This window comes from Balaenoptera physalus, assembly GCF_965194825.1.
Source record: "Balaenoptera physalus genome assembly, chromosome: 11".
In the NCBI taxonomy this organism is placed as follows: Eukaryota; Metazoa; Chordata; class Mammalia; order Artiodactyla; family Balaenopteridae; genus Balaenoptera; species Balaenoptera physalus.
This window is the reverse complement of record NC_138896.1, coordinates 77,173,781-77,193,300: the sequence shown is the minus strand read 5'-3', so window position 1 is coordinate 77,193,300 and position 19,520 is coordinate 77,173,781. Positions and strand designations below refer to the sequence as shown.

General features: G+C 44.7%; 1 long non-coding RNA gene across 3 annotated transcripts in view; it reads right to left on the bottom strand.

The window, feature by feature from the left end:
• The window catches only part of LOC309638490, an 84,273-nt gene that overhangs the window by 42,931 nt on the left and 21,822 nt on the right, over positions 1-19,520 (bottom strand). Inside the window, exons 4-7 of one of the 3 annotated variants that reach the window (XR_014251161.1) lie at positions 7,483-7,690; positions 4,665-4,785; positions 3,468-3,649; positions 2,188-2,305 (exon numbers count right to left, since the gene is read on the bottom strand). This is a non-coding gene — a long non-coding RNA (uncharacterized lncRNA). Of the gene's footprint in view, positions 1-2,187; positions 2,306-3,467; positions 3,650-4,664; positions 7,691-19,520 lie in introns of all 3 variants that reach the window. The other 2 variants (XR_014251159.1, XR_014251160.1) reach the window with 2 other exon arrangements.

Here is a 19,520-nt window from a genome sequence, read left to right as displayed (position 1 = left end):
AAAGAATGAAATGCTTAGGAATAAACCTGAAAAAGGAGGTGAAAGACATATGCTGAGAATTATAAAGCATTGATAAAGACAACAGAAGATGATTTAAAGAAATGGAAAGATATCCCATGCTCTTGCTCCACACAATGGAATACTACTCAGCCATAAAAAAGAATGAAATCATGCCATCTGCAGCAACATGGATGGACTAGAGATGATCATACTAAGTGAAGTAAGTCAGACAGAGAAAAATTCCATATAATATCACTTATATGTAGAATCTAAAGTATGATACAAATGAACTTATTTACAAAACCAAAACAGACTCATAGACATAAAAAACTAACTTACGGTTACCAAAGGGGAAAAGGGGTGGGGGAGGGATAAATTAGGGGTTTGGGATTAGCAGCTATAAACTACTATAAATTAAATAGATAAACAACAAGTCCTATTGTATAGCACGGGGAACTGTATTCAATATATTGTAATAATCTACAATGGAAAAGAATAGGAAGAAAAAATATATATAGATATAAATGCATAACTGAATCACTTTGCTGTACACTGGACACTAACACAACATTGTAAATCAACTATACTTCAGTTAAAAACACAAAACCAAATAACTACCAACAAGTCCCTCTTCACAACACCAGATCAGTGTTTTCCATCATCTGAACGCAACTTCAAACTACACAAGTAAACTCAGATTTGTGACACCCAATCATTTCAGAGAAAATAATTTTTCTTTCCTGCAAGCCAGTGTTGTATAAGTTTTGGTATACTGTAAATCATCATGTTCATGTCCTACAGTAACCAGAGATTTCATAAACCACTTGCAACCCTAAAATAGGTGTTTGTTGTTGTTTTTAGCTTTCTGTGAATGGAATTACTCATTAACACACTTATCCTTTTTGGATTTTTTTTTTTTTTTTTTACTTTTAGCTTTTATGTACATTTTTAAGACTACAGTACACACAAATATATGAGTGTGATTTATTGCTGTTTTCAGTAGATGGTAATTGAGGTGATGTTAGATGTGGTTTTTTCCTCCTGTTCTATGGGGAAAAGTTTGATGAAGAACCTATTAACATGGGCAGATTGTATGGGCTATTTTATCACGTATAAGAGAGCTGACCTTCAGACTAAGTCCATCATTAGTCACTCTGCCACCTGGGCCAGTGGAAGGGAACGTGGACACTGGAGCCAACAGACTTGGGTTTGAATCCTTACTGCACAGCTACCCCTGAGTGATCTGTGTCACCAACAAAGCCTCTGAGTCTTAAATGTCCTTGTCTATAAAACCAGCTATAATACTATTCTGCAGGATTTAAGATTTAATATGGTATTGCATGTGAAGAACAGGTTACTTGGAACCACTCTTACAAATATTGGCATTTGCTTCCCCTTTTGCTTATTTGTTCCATAAAGCTGGGCTGTTCAAACCTCCACATTATTTATTCTGCTAGCCAAAAGTTAGAATCACAAACTGCACTTAAACATACGAATATTGGGGCTTCCCTGGTGGCACAGTGGTTGGGAGTCTGCCTGCCAATGCAGGGGATACGGGTTCGAGCCCTGGTCTGGGAAGATCCCACATGCCACAGAGCGGCTGGGCCCGTGAGCCACAATTACTGAGCTTGCGCGTCTGGAGCCTGTGCTCCGCAACAAGAGAGGCCGCGATAGTGAGAGGCCCGCGCACCGCGATGAGGAGTGGCCCCCGCTCGCCGCAACTAGAGAAAGCCCTCGCGCAGAAACGAAGACCCAACACAGCCAAAAATAAATAAATAAATAAATTTATAAAAACATACGAATATTGCATTTCTTAAAAACAAATGTCTAATTCCAGCTGGTGTCAAACTCAATAGAACATTTGTCCTACATTTTCCCCAGCAACAAAGTTTGTTTCAATACCATCCGCAGCACACGGATATCCCAGGAATCTAAAGAATCCATCTAGAAGCCAATTCCTTTTGTCCCAGACCAAGGAGATGCAAAAGCAGCTAGAGAAGGAGCTTGAAAGCAGAGGAAAACATCTTGTCCATGGCACATGATTACCTTTAACAACCAGCTCCTGTTTCAAATTCAGCTTCCTCTGCCCTCAGCTGTAGCTCCCAAATAGCAACACACTGGGGGTTAGGACCTCAGTAGAACTTTTGTGGGGGCCACAAACATTTAGTTCACAAAATCTGCACTTACCTGGATCCCCCTGGCTTGCTGTCATCATCACAGCACCTTCAAGACCCTCACTGGACACTAGGGCCGGGAGGCCAAGAATGGTCCAGGGCACACCTCTCATACTCCAGGAGCTTACAGCCTAGTGGAGAGAAGATTGGGTACTTATTAAATACTTATTAATATCAACAGCTACCATTTACTGAGAACTTACTATATGGCACCCTTAGCACTACTTTAAATGCAAAGCCTGCACCAACTCACTTAATCCCCACGACAACTCTGAGATGATCACTGGCATTTTACAAATGAGGAAACTGAGTGAGGCACCGAGAGATTAAGAAGCTTACACAGACCTAATCAAATTTATAAGCTTTTGCACAGCAAAGGAAACCAGTGGAATGGAAGAAAGTGTTTGCAAACACTGCAACTGACAAGGGCTTAATTTCCAAAAAATACAAACAGCTCATACAACTCAATAACAAAAAAACAACCCAATCAAAAAATGAGCAGAAGACCTAAATAGACTTTCCTCTAAAAAAGACATACAGATGGCCAACAGGTACATGGAAAAGATGTTCAACATCGCTAATTATTAGAGAAAGGCAAATCACAACTACAAAGGTGTATAATCTGACACTAGTCAGAATGGCCATCATCAAAAAGTCTACAAATAATAAATGCTGGATGGGTGTGGAGAAGAAGGAACCCTCCTACACTGTTGTTGGGAATGTAAATTTGTGCAGCCACTATGGAGAACAGAATGGAGTTTCCTTAATAAACTAAGAATACAGTTACCATATGATATGGTAATCCATATGGTAATAATCCCACTCTTGGGCATATATCCAGAGAAAACTCTAATTTGAAAAGATACATACACCCCAATGCTCATCACTGCACTATTTACAATAGTCAAGACATGGAAGCAACCTAAATGTTCATCAACAGATGAATGGATAAAGATGTGGTATATACACAACAGAATACTACTCAGCCTTAAAAAAGAATGAAATAATGTCATTTGCAGCAACATGCATGGACCTAGAGATGATCATACTAAGTGAAGTATAGTCAGACAGAGAAAGACAGTAATTCCATGATATCGCTTATATGTGGAATCTAACATATGATACAAATGAACTCATTTACAAAACAGAAACAGACTCACAGACATAGAGAACAAACTTATGGTTACCAAAGGGAAAGGGGGGATAAATTAGGAGTTTGGGATTAACTTTAAAAAACAAAAAAGAAGCTTGCACAGTCACAGACTTTGAAAATGATAAAGCCGGGATTCAAACCTTGCTCCATCTGTGGTCTTCTTACAACACGAAAGAGCACGGAAGTTCAGAGATCGACTTCTTGGCTCAGAGCCTGCCTCCACGGGGTGCTGAGCACGTTCCTCTATCACTCTGAGCCTGGACTTCTTCATCGTTAAATGGGCATGATTGCCACCACATGGAACTGCTGCAGGAATTAAAGGCTACAGGTGAACGTGCTTGGTGAGTATCAACATCCTTGGTGAGGACTGCAGACCACGGGGGCTTCTTTCTGCCCCAGAGGTAAGCGCTTTGGGAGTTCTAACAGCAGAAGTACACACTTGGTTGAGCTGATGGAAGGGAAGCCTGGGGTGCTGGGAGGGGGCTTCTGCAGGTGGAGGAGCAGGATTTTTCGCAGGAAGGGAAGTCAGGGAGATACTCTCCAGCAGGAGAGCTCCCGGGGAGGGGAGGAACGGTGGGAGCAGGGAGCGCCCAGTTGCTGTGGCTCTGCCCCGGTGTCAGTGCCCCACGGGGGCGCAGCTCAGGGGGAGAGGCTGGGCTCGGTGGGCCCACACCTGTTGGGCATCTGCGCTTGGGTGATCTGGGTGAGGTTGGGCAGCAACTGGCTCTGGATGGAGGGCAAAGCCCAGGCCCGTGTTCCCTGCAGCCCAGGAGCCCGGAGCTCATTAGAGGAGGGAAGGATCAATTACCTGCAAACTTCAGAAGGCAAAAGACCAGAAGGAGCGGGGGCAAGGGGAGGGTGGGTCTCTACCTGGAGCCCCGGCAGCATGCCAGGACGCAGAGGGGATGAAAGGAAGATGGAGACAGCTTCCGGGTCACTGGCTGATGTCAGGACGGGGTCAGTCAATCAACCAGGTGGCCCGGAAAGCTGGGGAGAGCGGCTTAGGCTTGATATGACCTGTAATGGGGAGCCCTGGGGAACCTGGAGCCAGGGAGGGGCAGGCTTCAAAGGGAGGAAGGCGCTGCTGGTAACTGGACGGGCGGGGCTTGAGCGGGAGGGAAGGAAACCCCAGGGGTGGCTGTGCCCTCTATCCAGGGCGGTGCTGTCGGATAGAAATATAATGCCAAGCCCCTGTGTAATTTACAATTGTCTGATAGCCCATTAGAAACAGCAAAAGAGGTGAAATTAATTCTGATTATATATTTAACCCAATATACCAGAAAGATTTATCATTTCTACATGAAATCAATGTAAACATCATTATTGAGATAACTCACATTTCTCTGGTGTTAAGTCTTTGAGGCCGGGAGTGTATCTCAGCCAGGACACAGGGATTCAGACTAGCCGCGTTCCTGGGGTCACAGGTGGCTCGTGGCTGCAGCATGGGACGGCGCGAGTCTGGACCGAGGAAAAGTTGGGGTGAAGTGGACTGCACATGTGGCCCTTCCCAGGTTTCCGTCCTGTGCCCTTTTTAGCACTGCCACCGGCTGGCGGGCTGTGCTGTCCTTTGACCACGAGCTGTGAGCAAGGAAATGCCCCTGGCCAGCCTCTTCTCTGCTCTGCAGAGCCCTGGGCCAGGCTGGCCTCCACTGCATACCCCGAGTTCAACGTTAGCCCTGGATTTCTCAGGGATAGCCCAAGAGAAAGGAGTTGTTTTTAGAAAATTAACTTCTCTGAAGCGCTCCCATCTTCTGAGGGCTGGGGTGGGCTGAGGAAGTGGGTTTTGAGTCCGTGGTAGCTGCTCAAACCCCGTTAACGTGGGAGGTGGCGTTGGAGATTTGACTTGGGAGCTACAGCTGAGGGCAGGGGAGGCTAATTTATCAATAAAACTGGAGCTGGTTGTTACAGGTTACCAGGTGCCATGGATAAGAAGTTTTCCTCTGCTTTCAAGCTCCTCCTCTTAGCTGCTTTTGCATCTCCTTGATTTGGGAGAAAAAGAATTGGCTTCCAGGCGATTCTTTTACGTTCCTGGGATATTGGTGTGCTGGGGAGGGTATGAAACAAACTTTGGTGCTGGGCAACTCAGGGTTTGAGTTTCAGTGTTATGACCCCGAGAGAGCTGGGTCAATTTCCTGTCCCTCAGTTTCCTTATCTGCGACGTGGGAACAGGAGTACATATGATTGGAGGGTTTATTCAAAGGATAAAATGGGAGAGAAAGTGTGTGAAGCTCTTCACCTGGGACATGAGGGCTCCACAGATGGGAAATGATTTATGGGTCCGGATTACTGTCATGACCATCGCTACTCATGGAGCAGGGCCTGGGCTGAGTTTGCGGTTTGGGTCGGGAGAAGCAACAGGAGAAGGATATGGGGGGACGAGGAGGGGTGCACGGAGAGATGTCTCCTTACCAAAGCCAGTCTGAAAGGGGGTCTCTGAGGGATGAAGGTGGAGCCAGAGGCCTCCAGATGGACAGGGCCTGAGTGCGGGAGGCCCGGGGGCTCATCCTGGGCTGGCAAGCGAGCAGCTCTCTAGCCACAACTGTGAACTCTGTCTGGGGGTCATGTTCTTCCCCACAGGTTTCCAGCTCCACCTCCCACATCCAGAGTTACCCAAACATTTTCCAAACCAGCCTGACCCCTTTCTAATGTATTCCAGATGCACTTGCAAGAAATTGGAAAAATGCAGAGCCAAGTGGGAAGTTGCACGTTTAGAGCACCAGGTTGGGCCCAAAGATTTTGCCCAGTGGGTACCCGGCGCCAAGGGACGCGTTGCCTCCATTCTTCCTCCTCCCGCATCTCTCCCAGGAGAAGTCTTCCACAGCCCCTTCCCGGAGGTCCCATTTAGAGCTGCCCTTGGCGAGGCGGGGTTTGTCTCAGGCATGCACATTGACCCTCAGACCCATCAGTAGGGCTTGGGGTCACTCATTTTCTGAATATTTATTGAGCACCTACTATGATTTGCTTTGTATATATTTTTTAATTGAGATAAAATTGACATGTAACATTGTATTCATTTCAGGGTACTCTATTGATGAGTAATGATTTATAAAAACAGTTTTGATCTCACAAACTCCCTGAAAGGATCTAAAGGACCTCCCGGGGGTCCAGGGATCACACCTTGGGAACAATGTCTTTAAAGGAAAAGTACATGGGGTGATGAGAGCTTCAAACAAGGCAACATGACCCAGCTAGGGGACAAGAGAGTAGATTAAAAAGGAGGACATGGGCAAAGCATGCACAAAGGCCCAGTGGTGAGGAATAGCATGATACCCTAGAGGCACTGAAGGAAATAAGAATTCTCTGTCTGGGGTATACCGGGGGCAGCTGCAAGTCACCCCACCCCTTAAATTCCTGTCACTAAAAATTTATCGAGATGCTGTGACATGCCAAGTACAGAGCTCATCTCTTCCCTCTTGGAGCTGACAGTCTGGGAGAGGGACAGGATATGCTTATTCCTATCCAGCACTACTGTGATATGTGCAGTGATTGGGGTGCTGGGTTTGATACGCGTGTGTGCAGGAGGGGCACAAATGTCAGATTTGGAAAGTCAAGGTGGCAGGAAGGCTTCACTTCAGTCTTGAAGGGTGAGTAGGGGTGATCCAGGCGCAGGGGATGGTGTGTCTGTACCAAGCTGAAGGGCAGCAGGGCTCAAAGGTCTGGAAGCAAGAGACAGCATGGGCTTTGGTGGGAATGGGAAGGGTGCACCGTGGAGGGGTGGGGAGACTGGGAAGGGTGATGGCCATTCAGTGCAGTGTGCAGACCAGACCAGTCGACTCTGATCTCTAAACCCACTGTGGTTTGTTGTTAAGATCACAGGCTAAATTCTAAGCCATGACTCCGTATTTTGTGGGTAAGTCACTTTATCTCTTTGGACCAGGTTATAGAGGCTATACTGGTTGGAGTTTAGGAACACAGATTCTGGAGTCTGTCTGCCTGGGCTCAGATCCTAGGTCTGCTGTAAACTACCTGTGTCACCTTGGATCAGTCACTCAACCTCTCTGTGACTTAGCTCCTCCATCCTATAATAGGAATAATGCTAGTACCTACCACATATGATTACTGTAGGGAATCAGTGGTTATATGTAGAGTTATAGGACTTAAGCATTGTTCTTGACAAATTCCTCACCCCCACGAGGGATACTCATCCCAGCTTACCCACTTCAGGTGATGCTGTTTGAAGCGTAGCGTCTTAGCATTGGCAGCAGCCCTGGGGTTTTATCTGGCTCAGAGTCCCATGTGGTTCAGGTGACCTCCAGTGTCCCTGACCATCCGCCCATCCTGGACAAGCGGCTGTTGGGCTGTGCTCGTACGTGCCCTGTGACGGAGTTGAGAGAACAGGTACTCAAGTGGATGCCCTTCATTCCTGGGAAGGAAACCAGAGGGAGAAATGGAGTCAGAAAAGTGCAAACCTAACATCTATACCCCTTTCTTCCACTTTAGGGAAAGTGATGCGAGTGTGTTTCAACCAAAGAAGAGAAAACCTTCCTCTAGATCTCTATCAGTTCTCTAAAGCACATAGCTGAGCGAGAGCCGAGCAAATCAGCCACGAGAATGGAATGAACTGGAAGATCAGCTGTAACGTAATCCAGCTCCGAAGACGGGAAAAGCCACCAGAAGGAAGAAAGATAATGCAGATGGGGTGGACAAGCTCTGTTGCTCTAAATGACGCTGGTCCTGTAGCTTCAGAGCACACAGCTGTCACTTATGGTGAAGGGTACAGACCCCTCCTAACCCTGCCTGCCGCTGGGCTGGGGTCCAGGCTGGACACAGCCCTTCCATTCCAGTAACACTTGCTTCTGTGGGATCTGAAAAGGCGGGGCCCTCCCAGGCGTTGGCCGTGTTGGTCACCCAACTCGCTCTTTTGCGAGCAGGTTCATCCAATGGTGGATTATGGAATGAGGAGCCAGGCCTTCTCTCACTGGCCTTCCGGGCTGCTGAGACCCCTGGGCAGAGATGCATTCATGTTACCGAACCAAACTTGGGTCTGCTTGCCCGCGTGCAGTAAAGCCAATAAAGCCAAAAAAAGAATTATTTTTTCGAGTCACATATGGCTTCTCTGACCCCATCAAATAACTTTATTCACACAAACGTCCCTAATTTACAAAGCCTCAGTCATTCATACACGTTAGGGGGATAGCTACAGTATTGAAGGAACTTAAATATAATGTATCCTACCAGCCCAAGTAAACCAAGTACCAAAAATATTTATATATAAAGTTGTTCACACATAGGTCCTAGATTACCAGCTTCTGTGCAAAAAGAGAAAATAAAGCAAAATAGATTTATTACCTAGCCTTTGAAACTAACCTTGTGCCTGGGTTAAAACTTCCCTTACACCCAAGCTGGTCTTTCAATAAAGTGAAACTTTACGGTAATGTGCCAGTACAAGAACAGGCGGCCCATGCTCAAAAACCCCTTTACTCCCATAAGGGTTTCAGCAAAGCCTTTTTAAAGGCCAGGTGAGGGAGGGGCATCCTATGGTATGTGCGTGCACAGTTCTTTGATTGGTTGATGGTGAGGTAACAGGGCGGTGTCACAGGGGTTAACATTATCAATCCTTAGGCACCAGTAGGTCTGGGGGCTACAGTGCTCATGGTCATCAAGTAGTTAATTTCTTCCATTTGGTGGTGGTTTAGCATCTGAAGAACTCAGGAAATGTGCATCAGATACCATTATCTAGGTACTTCAGGGAGGAGCTAAAGCAGAGGACATGGGGGAGGGGTCTGTCCCCGGAAGGCCCCATAGGGTCCTGCTCGGTTATATTCATCCTCCGTCAGCCCCGAGATGCAGCTTCTGGTCTCCCTGCACCGAATGACCCACCCACCATGGCTTCTTTCCCTGCTCATCCCCATGGCTTCGTTTCGAAGGACAACCTTGTTATATGATGGAAAGAATGCCTACTGTGCCTTCCTGAGGCTTGTTTTACGACAACACTCAAAGGGGGTGCAGGCAGAATAGCTTGGCATAGAGGAGTGTTGGACGTCTGGAGCTGGACTGCACAGGTTTGAACCCTGCCTTCACCAGTTAAAGCTGAGCAACTGGGGCGAGTGACTTACTACAACACGATCATCTGAAAAGTGGGATAATAAGACCTACCCAGTAGGTTGTAAAGAAGGATAAAAGCACTTGGAATTGTAGGTGCTCAGTAGATATTTGCAAGGGTTGCTGTATGTCAGGCAGTGTGCTCAACCCATTATGTGTGTCACTTAGTCTGATGAGGGTGCCGTTGTAATTGTTCCCATTTGCAGGTGTCAGGTCAATTGCCTAAGCTCCCAGAGCTAGGAAGGTCCACACCCAATTCCAACGGATTCCAAATGCCACACTCTTACCTGGTTTCCATGTTGCTGCCAACAATAAATGGTTTCCAGTCTTCACTTTGCTACTTTCTGGTTGGGAGACTTTGGTTAAGCTGGTTCCTTCACCTGGACCCTAATTTCCTCCTGCACTAAAAGATAACACAGGGAGGGCTTCCCTGGTGGCGCAGTGGTTAAGAATCCATCTGCCAAGTGCAAGGGACATGGGTTCAAGCCCTGGTCCGGGAAGATGTCACATGCCTCAGAGCAACTAAGCCCGCACGCCACAACTACTGAAGTCCGTGTGCCTAGAGCCCGTGCTCTGCAACAAGAGAAGCCACCACAATGAGAAGCCCGCGCACCACAACTAGAGAAAGCCCGTGAGCAGCAACAAAGACGCAATGCAGCCAAAAAATATAATAATAATACGAGGACTTCCCTGGTGGTCCAGTGGTAGAGAATCTGCCTTCCAATGCGGGGCACTGGGGTTTGATCCCTGGTCAGGGAACTAGGATTCCCACATGTCGGGGGGCAACTAAGCCCACGTGCCACAACTACAGAGCCCACGCACCCTGGAACCAGTGTGCCACAACTAGAGGAGGAGAAAACCCGCCGCCACAGCTAGAGAGAAGTCCGAGCGTCTCTACGAAGATCCCACGTGCCGCAACTAAGACCCGATGCAGCCAAAAATCAATCAGTCAATCAATCTTTAAAAAAAAAAAAGATAATACAAAGCCTGAGATGTGTAGTGGAGAAGAATGTGACCATGAGGTTGGACTCCACTGAGATCCTGACTTGGCTCTGTTGCTCATTCTTGGGGAGAATTTGACCAAGACATTCCAATGTTCCTGCCTCTGTTTTCCGCATCTCTAAGAATGAAGTAATTTGCCCTGATGGTTTCTGAGGCTCCTCCTATATTGGACATTCTGAGTTGCTTCTGGGGAAGCTGAGGTCCAGAGAGGCTAAGAAAACAGCAGAGCACATAAGTATCAGACCTTACAAAGCTGCCAGGGGCCTCCACTCACAGGCTTGCTGAAAGGTGGCACGGGAATCACAGGGTGAGCCCTCTCTGAGAAGCCGTACCTGACTGAGAGGCCCTTCAAGTGTTGAAGACTGGGGGGGGGTCACCGGAATTCAGCCTGCTTGGCATTGAGTCCTGGCTTTGCCTCTTACTTGCTGTGTATGTGACTCTGTTGGATAAGCCACTTATTTTCTCTAAACTTCAGTTTCCCCATAGGTAAAATGGGGTAGTAATGCCTCCTTCGTAGGGTTGCTGAGGGAGATGAGGTCATTCGTGCTATGTGCCCAGCACTGATCACACCGAGTCTAGCATGTCAAGTGCTGACTGTGGCCGTGAGCCCATGCCTGATCCGACTTACACTCTAGTCTCCTCGAGGTCAGGCACCTGTCTACCCATATCTGTGTCCCCAGGGCCTAGCACAGCATCCGCCGTGCTCATCACATGCCTCTGAAATAGGGCATAAGCTCCTTCCTGTTACAGATGAGGAGTCTGAGACACAGAGAGGGAACAGTCTGTGCCCAAACAGCCAGCTGGTGGAAAAAGCAGTACAGGATCCCTAGCTTCTAGATTTGAGCCAACGGTGTATCCATGGCACTGTACAAAACCTTGAATTTTGTCAAGACAATCACCTGAAGGTGACTTGAAATGTCTTCACTTAGTGCCACGGAGTGAAGGGTATGGATTTAATACCTTTGGATCTGTACTGGACCTTGGGAGCTGGTAAACCCTTCTATAAAACTGATTTTGATCACTTATGTGTAGAATCTAAAATATGGCACAAATGAACTTATCTACGAAACAGAAACAGACTCACAGACGTAGAGAACAGACTTCTGGTTGCCAAGGGGGAGGGCGGTGGGGGAGGGATGGATTGGGAGTTTGGGATTAGCAGATGCAAACTGTTATATATAGAATGGATAAACAAGGTCCTACTGCATAACACAGGGAACTATATTCAATATCCCGTGATAAACCATAATGGAAAAGAATATGAAAAAGAATGTATGTATATGTATAACTGAATCACTTTGCTGTACAGCAGAAATTAACACAATATTGTAAATCAATTATACTTCAATACAATAAACTAAAAAGACCCCTGATTTTGGGAGGTCCTCACAGCCTGAAAGAATGCAGAGGGGATCGCTGCGGTACAAATTGGGTAATTTTATGCTTGCATACTTACAGGATGGGGCTTGCCAAGGAGATGGGGGGCTGGTGCCAGTGTTGTCTGAGAGGTGACCTTGCTAATGGTTTTTCAGTGACCCAAGCAAGTCCAAAGGCTCACAGAAATCTGTAGAGCCCTGCTGTCTACCTAACCGCCCTGGCATTTCCAAGCTGAGCTCTCCTGCTGGAAGCAGGAGGTGGCTTCTCACAGGTCCAGAGCTGCTCCATGTTGAGCAGGAAACACTTTCCATGAGCCCCGTATAATGAGGTGTGGCGACCTCTTGTAATGAAAACTCGTCCTCCCTCTAGGAATGCCGCTTTGTGTCTAGGGACAGTAGGCAGTGATGGATGTCTATGACTTGAGGAGATAATGAGAGTAAAGAGATGCTCATACACGTTTGTCAGATGGCCAAATGGATGTGCACAGAGCATCCCTCTGGTTGGGAGGGGTGAGGCAGACTTAGAGCATCTGGTCACTGGAAGCCATGGCAGCCCCATGGACCATCGGCAGAGAAGCCACAGATTCACCAGTAGGATATTTAGGGTGTCTTTTTAAACACACAGGCTCAGAGAGTGGGTATGTCAGACCCATCCCCAACGTCTCCCCTGAGTTCTAGACTCTTAGCTCTACCCCCCATTTGACATTTTTCCTTGAGCATCTTAAAGACAAGTTCTCTAGTTACCCTCCCCGCCCCCTCCCCGCCCCGACTCCTACACACACTATAACTCCCGGTCCTCTCCATCTCAGCGATGGTGCCACCAACTGCCTAGTTTAAGCCGGACATCCAGTCCCCACCCTTAACTCTTCCCTTTCCCCACCTCCAATCCAGCACTGTTTTGTGGGCTCCACCCCCCAAATATATATTGACTCTACACAGGATCTGCATTTCCGCACCACCACTTTGGTCTCAGCCACCTTGGTCTCTCTCCTGGCCTCCTGGAAGAGTCAGCTACCCTCTGCTTCCAGCCCTGCTCCCGTGTGGTCCGAGTGATCCGGTCCTGCCCAAGTCTCGTCTCATCAGCCTTCCGTCCTCCCATTCCCACTTGCCCCAGCACAGGCTGATGTTCTGAATCTTCACGCCCAGGGTCTTTGTATTTCTACTGCCTGGAATTTTTTTCCCTCATGGCCCTTCACAAGCTATGTTTTTGTCCTCCTTGGGGGTCTCAATTCGAATCACATTTCTCCAGTGATGGTCTCCCTGACCTTGGCCCGCAGTACCTCCACATCTCACCCAGTGATGCGCTCCAGCTGGCTTAGTCAGTAATCATCTTATTTTCCTGTTTAGTCTGTCTTCTGGAACAGCAAACTTTTTCAGTAAAGGGCCAGATAGAAAATATTTTAAGCTCTGTGGCCCTACGGTTTCTGTCACAAAGATTCGACTCTGCCATTTTAGTGTGAAAGAGCACAACCAGACAATATGTAAGTGAATGCATGTGGCTGTGTTGCAATCTGTGGACACTGAAACTTGAAAGTCATATAATTTTCACGTGTCACAAAATACTCTTTTGATTAAAAAAATCATCAAAAAATGTAACAACCATTCTTAGCTCCTGGACCTTACAGAAATATTCAGTGGGACAGCAGGCTATAGTTTGCCAACCCGTTTTAGAATGTAAGCTCCACGAGGCCAGGCTTCTGTCTGTCTTGTCCATCACAATATCCTAAGTATATAACAGTTCTTGGCACATAAAAGATGCTCACTAAATATTTGGGGAATAAAAGAAGGCAGAGGAGGCTGTATCTGGAGCTCACTGGGCATATCTCAAACATGTGGCCATCATGTTTCTGAAAACAAGGAATAAAGGAACAAGGATAAAAAGGAAGAACAATCATGAGATAGGCATCTGAAGACCTGTCAACATGACTCTCTGGACATCACGTCCATCCTTCTAGCCAGGACGACACTCGACCACCCATGATCTGTATTTTCTAGGCCTAGAGATTCTTCCAAGTCAAGCAAGAAACCAACAATCCTCTGAACTGGCAACTCTGCCAGGCTGTCAGAATTCTAACCCACGGAAAGGCCATGGACATTTTGTCCTGGCACCGAGAGTTACCATCTGAATAAATTAATATTTACGTGCTTTTATGAGGAAAAATTGTCTTGATCTTTAACAAGGAGAATCAACCTTTCAACCTCACCTGGACTTCGTATCTCTTTTCATTTTCACCTTGCCCACTGGCTCAGAATAAATATTTCTCTGATTTTTTAAATAGCATTTGTTCCCACAGCTATAGCTTTGAGACAAAATACTTTTCTTAATAATACTCTAAGAGGGAAAATATTTGGCTCTCTCCTCCATAATTTTTGATGGAACCTGTTTATTGCCTTGTGGTCATTCCATTGGCGGTCATTTGATGCTTTGGACTGCCGAATGAGGCCTCATTTGGGCTGTGTCTCTGGACACCAGTAGAAACATTTGGAAAGTTTAAAGAAAACTCAGACAACTGGTTGCACTTGGGGAAAAATATAACTAGATTCTATCTCTCACCTCATATCAAAATCCTGGATGAGTTAAAGATTTAAACAAGAAGAAAATATGAATGAACATTTAAAACATAGTTTTGAGGATATGGACACCTCTAAACATGTTACTGAAGGCAGAAACATAAAGACAATTAAATAAGAGATAAAAAATCTTCAGCACAGACCCCCTCCCCCAAACTCTTAAAGAAAATCTTGAGAAACCACAACCCTATAGAATTATTTGCTGACAAATGGTTAATTCATTAAAAAATTTTTTTTGTTTACCAGTTTTGGGGAGAGAACATTTAAATTCTACTTTCTTAGCATATTTCAATTACAGAATACAGTGTTATCAACTATAGTCACCATCAGACATTAGTTCCTCAGAACTTTCTCATCTTATAACTGAAATTTTGTACCCTTTTACCAATCTCTCCTTATTTCCCCCAGTAGCCCCTGGCAACTACTTTTCTACTCTCTATTTCTATGAGTTTGACTTTTTTTTTTTTTTTTTTTTTTTAAGATTTCACATATAAATGATACCATGCAGAATCTGTCTTTCTCTGTCTGGTTTATATCACCTAGCGTAATGCCTTGCAGTTTCATCCATGTTGTTGCAAATGACAAGATTTCTGTATTTTTTAAGGCTAAATAATATTCCATATACACACACGCACACACACACACACACACACACACACACACACACACACACATACATACATATATACATATATATAACATTTTCTTGGTCCATTCATCTGTTGATGGACACTTTGTTTCCATACCTTAGTGACTGTGAATAATGCTGCAATGAACATGGGAGTGCAGCTATCTCTTCAAGATAATGATTTTGTTTCCTTGGGATATAGACCCAGAAGTGGGATTGCTGGGTCATATGGTAGTTCTATTTTAATGTCTTGAGGAACCCCCATGCTGTGTTCCACAGTGGCTGCACCAGTTTGCATTCCCAACGGCAGCACACAGGGGTTCCCTTTTCTCCACATCCTAGCCAGCATTTGTTATTTTGTCCTTTTGAAAATAGCCATTCTAACCAGTGTAAGGTGATAGCTCATTGTGGTTTTGATTTGCATTTCCTTGATGATTAGCGATGTTAAGCAGGTTTAATTTCTTTAATATATAAAACTAATCATCGAGGGGAAAAAACACCATTGAAAAATGTGTAGAAACTATGTAGAGGTGTATATTTAAGGATGCTGGCAGAAAAAATGAACGAAGGACATAAGCAGATGACTCACAAAATAAGTTCAACTAGTCAACAAATATTTGAAAAACATGTTCGATCTTATTAGTAATTTAAAAAAAAAACCCCACAAGACAATCCTGAGATACCATGTTCTGCCTGTCAAATTGGAAAAGATAAAAAAGAATGATGGCAAGTGTGTGGTCGACTGCTGGTGAGGCAGCATGGCAACATTTATCCAAAGTTCCAAATTCAACAGTTCTACTTCTAGAAATTAAGATTCACACAGTATTTGGAGAGTTTCCTCCATTTTCATTACCATTAGGATCCTGTACCAAGGATGAGAGAGTGTTTTGAGTAGCAAGACGTTGGAGACCTTCTCCATGTTCATCATGGGTGTTGCTTAAGCCCATCCACAGTCTAGGTTGCCAAATGCCCAGTAGTTTAACCAACTACCTACCAGCTTGTTGACTAAACTGACGTGAATTCAGTCAAAATGATGCCTTGCGGGGAGGGGTGTATGCCTTGTTTCTATTCCATCAGGTATTCATGCCAGGGACACCACTGTTGCTTCTGTGTTGAATTGGAGTCAAAGCATATGAAACACTTTCTACATTAAAGGGTTAAATATATTCATGATCACCCACTGCTGGATTGTTAAAGGCCTAATGCACCAAATGTAAATGTGCCTTTCTTCCAGCCTCCTCCGGTGTCAGGACTTTGTAGAAAATACTATCTTCTACTTTAGCAAGCACCAACTGCACACACACGTAAGCTAGACTTCAGTCCTGGAGTGAACACCAGCATCAAAAACCTTGGAGAATAACATTCCTGCTTGAGGCAATCTAATTAAACTTCTCCTGTCAACTCGAAGTGGCCCCCAATGGACAGATCAAACCTATTTTTAGGTTCCAAGTGTTATAAGAAGAAATATTTAATTAGAATGGGGGATGTTTAAAATAGCTTTCTCTCTTAACATCGGTGCCTGCTGGCTTGTTTTTCCTGATGTCATTAATCACCAGTGAACGGATGTCAGAATTCACAGCTATAGCTCGCGTAGAAATCTGCCTTCTTTGGGTAGTTTGTCCCATAACTCAAAATGCCATGTCTCTCCAGAATTTGGCACTTTCTTGCAAGCCAGTGGCACTGAGAGCTTTAGACAATTGAATTTTGAGCTTTTCTTCAGAATAAGAGCCCCAGGCAGGGTATTTCTCCCATGGAGCTCTGTGGTTCTTGGCATCAGTGGAGAGATGGTCGTGTTCAGACTGAGGAGTAGAGAATGTTCCGTGGTCCTGGGACCAAGAAGGGCTTGATGATGCCTCGGGACCTACGTGAAGAACTGAGCTATATAGCAAGTGATGGAAGGGAGATAATTCGAGCTCCTTTAGGGTTCAAATCTAATTTTTGGTATTCCTTTATAATTTTTCTGGATCAACAAGTTTTTTAGAAATGGGAGAGAACTAGATTTACTTTGCCAATAATTGTGCTATCTAGAAAGTTATATAGATTAGACTTTATTTTTTAAAAAACACAGGAGTACTTAGTAAATGGCTGGCACTGTTCTCAGTGCTTTATGTGTTTTAAACTCACCTAGTCACCACAACAGCCCTTTGAGGTGGTAGTATTATTATTCCCATTTTACAGATGAGGAAACTGAGGTGCAGAAAGGATAAATAACTTTCCCAAATACACTCCCTAGTGGGTGGCAGAACCAGGATTCCAACATAGTCAGTCTGGCTCTGGAGTTGGGTGCTTAGCCATGTCTTCCATTTTATTACTTTATGATTAATAAGGACACACTTTCTTTATTCCCAATAGATTTTAAGTGGTGCATATCTCCTAGAACTTCACCTGCTGGCTTCCTACAAATTATTGCCCTTCTCCCAAACTCAAAAGCTGTTAGAAAGTCATTATTTGAGAGAGGACAAGGCACTTTTATACGGCACTTGTGGGAGTATGAATTAAATCTGTTTGACCCTTTAGTCCAATGTTTCTACTTCTAGAAATGGATCTACAGAAATAATCTAAGATGTATATAGAGAAATCTGTTTAAAGTGAACACACACTTGTTTCTAGTATCATCAGAACCTAGAACAGTTTCTGGCACATAGTGGGCATTTGGTAAAGAATTATTATGTGAACAAACTGCAAATTACAAGCAAATGAAAAACAAAGATACAAACAAAACCTCAAGGTCCACCCAGAGGATGAAATAATTTTATATCTCTGATGGTCTTCTATACAGACATTAGAAATCATGTTTGTAGAAGGAATTTCATTAATAGCAGCTTTTACACAATCTATTAAGTGAATAAATCAAGCACCGAAAGATTAGGGACATTATTTTCTTGGGTTCCTATAGTACAACAACCACTCTTAGCAGGAAAATGGTGTGTTTATAGATTTTTCCCAATTAATAAATCACTTATTCACTGTAAGAGGTATGTTTAAAATTATTCACATTTTACATTTTATTGTTTTAATGTGTATTTATAGCTTTAAACAATCTGTTTGATTCATTTCAAAACATCACCAGTAGTTATCTGCTTGGCAAGTTGTGAATGGCTGTTATTCTATCCTTCGGATTTGGAATGTGTCTCACCTTTTCTACAATAAATATATGTACTTTTGTAATCAGAAGAAATAAATGTTTAAAATTTTACCTTCCATGGGGTCAAAAGGAAGGAACAAAGATAACTAAGGACAGAAGAAATGTGTTGATAGGAAAAATACCAAAAAGTTAATAGTGGTTGTATTTACCTGGGGGGGATTAAGATTAGCATTTCACTTCTTTTAATTGATATAGGCTTTCCAATTGTATAATAATGAACATATATTATTTAAACAATATAACATTTATTTTTTTAATGGAAAAAGTAGAGTCTGGGTGGGGGAGTTTTAAAATTGGCTGCAACATCTGCCACTGGTTAGGGAGGTTCACTTTGGTCTCCACACAGGACACTCGCCTCTCCTACCCACCCCCCAGCACTTATGATCCTGGCCATCTTGCTGACCAGTTGGGGACTACCATGCCTCCAGGATTCTGGCATCTGGTAGATGTTCACATGTTTGTTTAATGACTAAACTAAATAGCTGTGGAGTAAATTGTTAATTTAATATTTAAAAATGTGTTCTGTTTGCTTTGTGAGGCACAGTTTTCTTACCATGTCCCTCACCTATGATAATCCCTCGTCTCCAGGCTGGGATATCCACTTCCTGGTGTGTTTCAGATTGTTGTGCGTTATGTCCTCTTCATACACCAAGGGGATTGGGGGCATCAGCAGCCCCTGTTCAGAGAGAAGCCTTTGAACCACCTGGAGGAGGGAGAACTTGCCTGGGAGACTCACGGCTAGGCTCTGACCCCTACCTTCTGAGGGTGTTGAGCCACCTATGCTGGAATTTTTGGTGGCGGGGTTGGGGGTGACAGTGAAGGCTGAAGAATAGTCACAAAGCTCAGAATGGCCACTGGGGGTCAGTCTTATGCATGGGAGGTACAATGGTCCCCAGCACCCCTCCTCCCCCAGTATCTTCCCAGCTCACAAACTGGTCACTGAGATTCTGCCACAAGAGATACACCTTTTTGGTTTAAGATTTCTGCCAGCGCTAATATTTAAATACTGTCAAACCTTTACACTTCAATGTGACTGAAGGTTCTGAAAGCACATTGGGTAGGAAAGTATTGGGGATGGCCTATTGCCTCTTCTTTGTCAGGTTTTGCCTTAGGAGCTTTATAGAGTAACCACAGAATTTATCCTCCAAACTGGGATGCTTCTGAGAGTGAAAAGAGATGCTCATTTGATGGATGGGGAGCCAGGGCAACAGGCAAAAGCTGGGAGTGTCTTGCATCAACGGGTTTGCATGGTCTCCTCATGTATGGATATATCACGTTTGTAGCAATGAGAAATTATCCTGCCCATTTAGACGAGGGAACTAAGGTTCAGAGAAGTCAAGAAACATGTCCAACGACCTTGGTTTCAAAGACTGTGCTCTTTTATCCCCTTAAGGCTCAAGGTCAGTAGGCTCCTGGAAATCAACAGGAA